Source organism: Dermacentor albipictus, chromosome 10 (assembly GCF_038994185.2).
Source record: "Dermacentor albipictus isolate Rhodes 1998 colony chromosome 10, USDA_Dalb.pri_finalv2, whole genome shotgun sequence".
Taxonomy (NCBI): Eukaryota; Metazoa; Arthropoda; class Arachnida; order Ixodida; family Ixodidae; genus Dermacentor; species Dermacentor albipictus.
Window position 1 is genome coordinate 101,354,841 of NC_091830.1, and position 7,755 is coordinate 101,362,595.

The 7,755-nt window shown below is 57.4% G+C and overlaps 2 non-coding genes across 2 annotated transcripts; one reads left to right on the plus strand and one right to left on the minus strand.

Moving 5' to 3' along the window:
* Window positions 1–220: 220 nt before the first annotated feature.
* On the minus strand, window positions 221–412 carry LOC139051144 (U2 spliceosomal RNA). Its single transcript, XR_011509265.1, has one exon. It is a non-coding gene; the product is annotated as a U2 spliceosomal RNA (small nuclear RNA).
* Window positions 413–5,272: 4,860 nt separating this feature from the next.
* Window positions 5,273–7,087, plus strand: LOC139051118 (small subunit ribosomal RNA). Its single transcript, XR_011509247.1, has one exon. It is a non-coding gene; the product is annotated as a small subunit ribosomal RNA (ribosomal RNA).
* Window positions 7,088–7,755: the final 668 nt, after the last annotated feature.

Here is a 7,755-nt window from a genome sequence, read left to right on the forward strand (position 1 = left end):
CTCCAAAATGCAGTGTTGGCTTTGAGTGGGACTTACATTGATTGCAAAACCCACGGCTAATCACCCTTCCCCCCCCCCCCCCCCCCAAGTGGCTCATTACAGCAGACAATCGTTCAGAAACACCGGCATCGTTGCGTATAGTATGGGAATGGTGCGTGTCACGTGAGTGCTCGCTTCGAGCTTGTGTTCTTCATTTTGATTGAATGAAGTCTCACCTAAGTGAGCGGGGGCCGATCCCGGAGGTAGTGCAATACCGGGCCGACCTGCGGCGGAGGTGAAGCAGGCTTCAAGCACTCCGCCAACTTCCAAAAATAGGTTTAATATCGTGGGTCCATATAGAACCCGTATCAGATATTAAGCTGATAAGAACAGATACTACACTTTGATCTTAGCCAAAAGGCCGAGAAGCGATGTCTTTCACTTCACTCCATTGTACCACTGCCTTGTGGGTGCCCTGGCGACATTGGTAACCTCAGCAACAGCGTGGGCAATCTTATAAAACCCAGCCCGTCTAGAGACTCTATGCTCTCTATCTCGCGAATCAACTCGCGACGCCTCAGTCTTTCACTGTTAACGAAACGCCGTCGCGTAGAAACGAGACCCGAGCGCAAGCTTGTTCGCAAGGCAAAACCAACGAAGGCAACCTCGTAGAAAACGGAACAGGCGAGCGGAAAACACGCGCAAGGGGAATGCTTACTTCCGTCTGAATGCGACCGCTCAAGGCGGCTTTCTTTGAGGCCTTCGTTTCAAGCCCGTGCGCAAGTGTAATACACTACGCGCATTTCCCTCATTTCCTTTTATTTACCGCAAGGCCCACTGAAAGTTTTCATACGGCACAGGCCGGGACGGATTGCAACGTGTCGATTCGACCGCTAGAATTAGGTAGCGCGCCTCATGTACGAATGAAAGAGAATGAAAAAAAAAAAAAATAAATATAGAAAAGGCTGCGCACTCCTTCCAACCGGAAACATAGAGGGCAGGAAGATCGCCATGTGGAGCACAGGTGTTGTTAAAAAAGAAAGAAAGAAAGAAAGAAATAGCGCTACCCCATCATCTTTACCGTGTGCGTGTATACACACACACGCACACATATGCACGCGCACGCACGCGCGCGCGCGCACGCACACACACACACACACACACACACACACACACACACATACGCACACATGCTAGCATAGCTTAAGCACAGCTGGAAAGCTCAGCCTTGCGCAAGAAAAAAGGACCACGCCCTTTCGCAAGCCCCTTTGAAACTTTTAAATGAGAAACATGTGTACAGCGAGGTCGTTCGAAACTGGCGCGAAAACGCATCCGCGCCATCTGTGTGCGGAACTAGGAAAACCTACGGCCTTCGCCATACAGAAAGAAAGGTAGATGGCGCGAGCTAACGCTCCGTTGCATACTAAGAACGAGAGCTAGTGAATAATGGCAGAAACGTCTTGGGAAGAGAGAAAAAAACAACAACAACAAAAAAAAAGAAAGACACGCAAGTTGTTGGCTCGCGCAAGCATTCTATTTTACAGCGAGTAAAGAGCATAGCAACTTCTCACAAGAGCAGCAAGAAAGACAAGAAGAACGTGAGAGAGGGGGAGAAACAGGCGCGTTTCTTTGGAATGCAGAGCATGCTGCACACACTATGAAGTGCCAAAGAGACGGGGAAAGCAGATGGCGCGATTGTGTATGTCCTCAAAGCTTGAAAACAATTTCTAAACTACAAGGTGTGCCGAAGTCCGCCTACTCTCATCAGGTTGCTCCCGCCTCCAATTGCATTTAAATTAAAATTACAGTCGCCTCAGAGGCAGAGAGAGAGAGAGAGAGAGAGAAAATGTGTACACTTGCTTCGCGCAGCTGCACCCGTTCAAATTTTACAGCAACAAGAGCACTCCCGCAGGCACAAAGTCCGCTGCCGCGTCCGCCGGGGCGGAATGCACTCGCTTCCGTAAATTGTCGTGCGGCAGACTGCTGCATCGTAGCACACCTGAAACCGCGCAGACGTCAGCGATCGCCGCGAGATCGCTGCGAGCGCTAAAGTCCGAAACCACGTCCGCCGGGGCGGCGGGAGCTCGATACCCCTTCACGAAACTTCTGCGTGTACACCGCCGCACGGCCACGGCGGAGTCGCTGGCATCCTGCGCGCAGTTGCATTGCGTCGCGCCGGGAATCGTTGAAGCCCCACGCAGACGTCGGCGTCGGCCCCGACCTGGCTGCGAGCGCTCGAAGAGACCAAGTCCGAAGCCACGTGAGCCGGGGCGGTGTGAGCGCGACTAAGTCCGAGACGACGTCAGCCGGGGCGGCGTGAGCGAGACCAAGTCCGAGACTACGTCAGCCGGGGCGGCGTGAGCGAGACCAAGTCCGAGACTACGTCAGCCGGGGCGTCGACTAAGTCCGAGACGACGTCAGCCGGGGCGTCGAGCACGCCGCGGTCGCTTTTCCCACTCTTACTCGAAAAATGGCGAAGGGGCCGCGCTAGCGTGCCTTGAATCGGTGAGCGGCGGTACCGCGGCGATCGCGAGAGCTCAAATCGGCCGTGCCAAGGCCAAATATTGGCGCTCGGCTCGGCGCAGTACGCCGCCTTGTCGCACGAGTACGGCCCCGTGGAGGTCTGGTCACTTATCGCTGCTCTTATAAGGGGCCGTACCGCCCTGGCCGACGTTGTACCGTAGTGCCGTTTTCGGCTTGCGCGTGTTCGTGGTGGTGTCCGCGCACCGCTCCGCACTCGAGAATCGTGCCCACGACGACGCGAGCGCTCGGAAGAGACGCAAGTCCGAAACCACGTGAGCCGGGGCGGTGTGAGCGCGACTAAGTCCGAGACGACGTCAGCCGGGGCGGCGTGAGCGAGACTAAGTCCGAGACTACGTCAGCCGGGGCGTCGACCAAGTCCGAGACGACGTCAGCCGGGGCGTCGAGCACGCCGCGCGCGCTTTTCCCACTCTTACTCGAAAAATGGCGAAGGGGCCGCGCTAGCGTGCCTTGAATCGGTGAGCGGCGGTACCGCGGCGATCGCGAGAGCTCAAATCGGCCGTGCCAAAGCCAAATATTGGCGCTCGGCTCGGCGCAGTACGCCGCCTTGTCGCACGAGTACGGCCCCGTGGAGGTCTGGTCACTTATCGCTGCTCTTATAAGGGGCCGTACCGCCCTGGCCGACGTTGTACCGTAGTGCCGTTTTCGGCTTGCGCGTGTTCGTGGTGGTGTCCGCGCACCGCTCCGCACTCGAGAATCGTGCCCACGACGACGCGAGCGCTCGGAAGAGACGAAAGTCCGAAACCACGTGAGCCGGGGCGGTGTGAGCGCGACTAAGTCCGAGACGACGTCAGCCGGGGCGGCGTGAGCGAGACTAAGTCCGAGACTACGTCAGCCGGGGCGACGAGCACGCCGCGCGCGCTTTTCGCACTCTTACTCGAAAAATGGCGAAGGGGCCGCGCTAGCGTGCCTTGAATCGGTGAGCGGCGGTACCGCGGCGATCGCGAGAGCTCAAATCGGCCGTGCCAAGGCCAAATATTGGCGCTCGGCTCGGCGCAGTACGCCGCCTTGTCGCACGAGTACGGCCCCGTGGAGATCTGGTCACTTATCGCTGCTCATATAAGGGGGCCGTACCGCCCTGGCCGACGTTGTACCGTAGTGCCATTTTCGGCTTGCGCGTGTTCGTGGTGGTGTCCGCGCACCGCTCCGCACTCGAGAATCGTGCCCACGACGACGCGAGCGCTCGGAAGAGACGGAAGTCCGAAACCACGTGAGCCGGGGCGGTGTGAGCGCGACTAAGTCCGAGACGACGTCAGCCGGGGCGGCGTGAGCGAGACTAAGTCCGAGACTACGTCAGCCGGGGCGACGAGCACGCCGCGCGCGCTTTTCGCACTCTTACTCGAAAAATGGCGAAGGGGCCGCGCTAGCGTGCCTTGAATCGGTGAGCGGCGGTACCGCGGCGATCGCGAGAGCTCAAATCGGCCGTGCCAAGGCCAAATATTGGCGCTCGGCTCGGCGCAGTACGCCGCCTTGTCGCACGAGTACGGCCCCGTGGAGATCTGGTCACTTATCGCTGCTCATATAAGGGGGCCGTACCGCCCTGGCCGACGTTGTACCGTAGTGCCGTTTTCGGCTTGCGCGTGTTCGTGGTGGTGTCCGCGCACCGCTCCGCACTCGAGAATCGTGCCCACGACGACGCGAGCGCTCGGAAGAGACAGAAGTCCGAAACCACCTGAGCCGGGCCGCGGCGGGAGCTCGACGCCCGTCACGCAACTTTGGCGTACAAGCCACCGCACGGCCGCGACTGAGTCGTCGCCACCGTCCGGCTGGCTGCACTATAGCACGCCGGGAACCGGGAAAGAACCGCGCAGAGGTCGTCGTTTTGCCGCGGCGTTGGCGCGAGCGCGCGAAGAGACAAAGTCCGAAACGGCGTCAGCCGGGGTGTCGAGCACGCCGCCCGCGCCGGTCGCACTCGTGCTCGGAAACGGCGAAAGGGCCGCGCTAGCGTGCGGCCCCGTAGGGGCACAGAAAGGCGATTGTTCTGGAAACCGCGCTGTCCATAGGCGAGAGATTGCCGTTCGCGCATTCGGTCGACGCGCTGCGCTTTCACGACTTCGGCATTGCGCTGCCGACGTAAGCTTTCCATCTCGCTCGCGGCGCTGCGAGGCGGCACGATTTTCGCCAAACGCTCGTCGAAAGTGGCACGAGTACGGCCCCATGGAGATTTGGGAACTTATCGCTGCTATTATATGGGGGTCCCAGAGAGCAGTCGCCCCCAAAAGCGACCTGGGTGTTTGATATGCGGCGGGCTTCGTGCCCGTCAAGCGTGTCCCCGGTATCGCTCCCGTGGATCCCACAGCTGACGTCTGCAGCCTCATCCGCTTGATGCGTTAGGGGCTGGTTGTCGGACGACGCTTTCTCCACGATATCGAGTTGTGTTCCGCATCGTCCTCGGACGAGTCAAATGCGAAAGCGCCGAAGGCGCGGGCGTGACCCGTCGCCTGGCGGCTTTGCCGTCTCGGCTACGTTGCAAGTGTCGGTCGGTCCACCTGTGCTGCGGGCTCAAGAGAAACCGCAAGCCGTGATCGAGTCGACACAACCAGTCTATCGAGAATGTTGCGTGCTTCTTGCCGCGTGGCGATACCCGGCCCTTCGGGGAGGGCGCCGTAGCGAGCTCGAACGCCGTCGTCTCGGACTGTGCAAAGTGCTACTCTTTGCAAGAACGAAGCGTGCTGGGGCGCCTGAAGGTGGCCTCGGCATCGCAAAAACGGCGTCCGGCCTGCTTGACAGGCGGGACGCGCAGTTGAACGATTACCTGGTTGATCCTGCCAGTAATCATATGCTTGTCTCAAAGATTAAGCCATGCATGTCTAAGTACATGCCGAAATAAGGCGAAACCGCGAATGGCTCATTAAATCAGTTATGGTTCCTTAGATCGTTTCTTCCTACTTGGATAACTGTGGCAATTCTAGAGCTAATACATGCAGTGAGCCTGAAGCCCTTTGGGCGACGGGTGCTTTTATTAGACCAAGATCGATCGGGTTTCGGCCCGTATTGTGTGGTGACTCTGGATAACTTTGTGCTGATCGCATGGCCACGAGCCGGCGACGTTTCTTTCAAGTGTCTGCCTTATCAACTTTCGATGGTAGGTTACTTGCTTACCATGGTTGTTACGGGTAACGGAGAATCAGGGTTCGATTCCGGAGAGGGAGCCTGAGAAACGGCTACCACATCCAAGGAAGGCAGCAGGCGCGCAAATTACCCACTCCCGGCACGGGGAGGTAGTGACGAAAAATAACAATACGGGACTCTTTTGAGGCCCCGTAATTGAAATGAGTACACTCTAAATCCTTTAACGAGGATCAATTGGAGGGCAAGTCTGGTGCCAGCAGCCGCGGTAATTCCAGCTCCAATAGCGTATACTAAAGCTGCTGCGGTTAAAAAGCTCGTAGTTGGATCTCAGTTCCAGACGAGTAGTGCATCTACCCGATGCGACGGCTCGGACTGAACATCATGCCGGTCCTTTCTTGGTGCACTTCATTGTGTGCCTCGAGAAGGCCGGTGCTTTTACTTTGAAAAAATTAGAGTGCTCAACGCAGGCGAGTCGCCTGAATAAACTTGCATGGAATAATAGAACAAGACCTCGTTTCTGTTCTGTTGGTTTTTGGAATACGAGGTAATGATTAAGAGGGACAGACGGGGGCATTCGTATTGCGGCGCTAGAGGTGAAATTCTTGGACCGTCGCAAGACGAACTACTGCGAAAGCATTTGCCAAGAATGTTTTCTTTGATCAAGAACGAAAGTCAGAGGTTCGAAGGCGATCAGATACCGCCCTAGTTCTGACCATAAACGATGCCAACCAGCGATCCGCCTGAGTTACTCAAATGACTCGGCGGGCAGCTTCCGGGAAACCAAAGTGTTTGGGTTCCGGGGGAAGTATGGTTGCAAAGCTGAAACTTAAAGGAATTGACGGAAGGGCACCACCAGGAGTGGAGCCTGCGGCTTAATTTGACTCAACACGGGAAAACTTACCCGGCCCGGACACTGGGAGGATTGACAGATTGAGAGCTCTTTCTTGATTCGGTGGATGGTGGTGCATGGCCGTTCTTAGTTGGTGGAGCGATTTGTCTGGTTAATTCCGATAACGAACGAGACTCTAGCCTATTAAATAGGTGCGGGGTTCCCAGCACCTTACAACCTTCTTAGAGGGACAAGCGGCTCCTAGCCGCACGAAACAGAGCAATAACAGGTCTGTGATGCCCTTAGATGTCCGGGGCCGCACGCGCGCTACACTGAAGGAAGCAGCGTGTCTTTATCCCTGTCTGAAAAGACTGGGTAACCCGTGGAACTTCTTTCGTGATTGGGATAGGGGCTTGCAATTGTTCCCCTTGAACGAGGAATTCCCAGTAAGCGCGAGTCATAAGCTCGCGTTGATTACGTCCCTGCCCTTTGTACACACCGCCCGTCGCTACTACCGATTGAATGATTTAGTGAGGTCTTCGGACCGATGTCCGGCGCGGCCTTTCGGTTGCGCCGGTCTGTTGGAAAGATGACCAAACTTGATCATTTAGAGGAAGTAAAAGTCGTAACAAGGTTTCCGTAGGTGAACCTGCGGAAGGATCATTACCGGATTGTTCGAGGGTGACGAGCGCCATTGTTTCTACCCCGTGTGGGTGAAGCAGCTCGCTGCGCCCGACGCTTTCCGCCGCTGGCCCCGCTTGGACGCGGGGACGGCTATACCCGAACATGCCGGGGATTGCCCGAATTTCGAAGGGCGCCCCGTGCCAAATTTGTTGCGCCCAGTGGACGCCGGCTGCAACCTTGGACGGTTGGCTTGGCCGCGCCCGCGGGTAGAAACGGCGTAACGCACACTGTTGGGTGGGCTTTCTGAAGTCCGCCTCGGCACTCTTGCGCGGAATGGGAGTAAGACGACCCGACCTGCTGCTCTTGCCCAGTACGAGGGGAACGGCGAAGCGTGCGGTCGGTCAAGGAACTGACGGTCGAGAGCTAATGCCGCTGCCGCTTAGTACACACGGAACCGTGGTGCGAGCGCTCTCCCGTCCTCCGCGGCAAACGCTGCCGAGTCTGAAAAGGCTGGCGGCTGCCGGTCGCTTCCTGCGGCGAGTGTGGAGTAACGACCCGACTTTGTTGCTGCCCAAGTACTAAAGGAACGGTGCGGCGCTCGGTCGGTCATGGAACCGGCGGTATTGAGGGTGCGGCTGCCAAGTACGGAAGGAACCGTGGCCTAAAGCACTCTCCCGTCCTCCGCGGCAAATTCCACCGCGCCCGAAAGG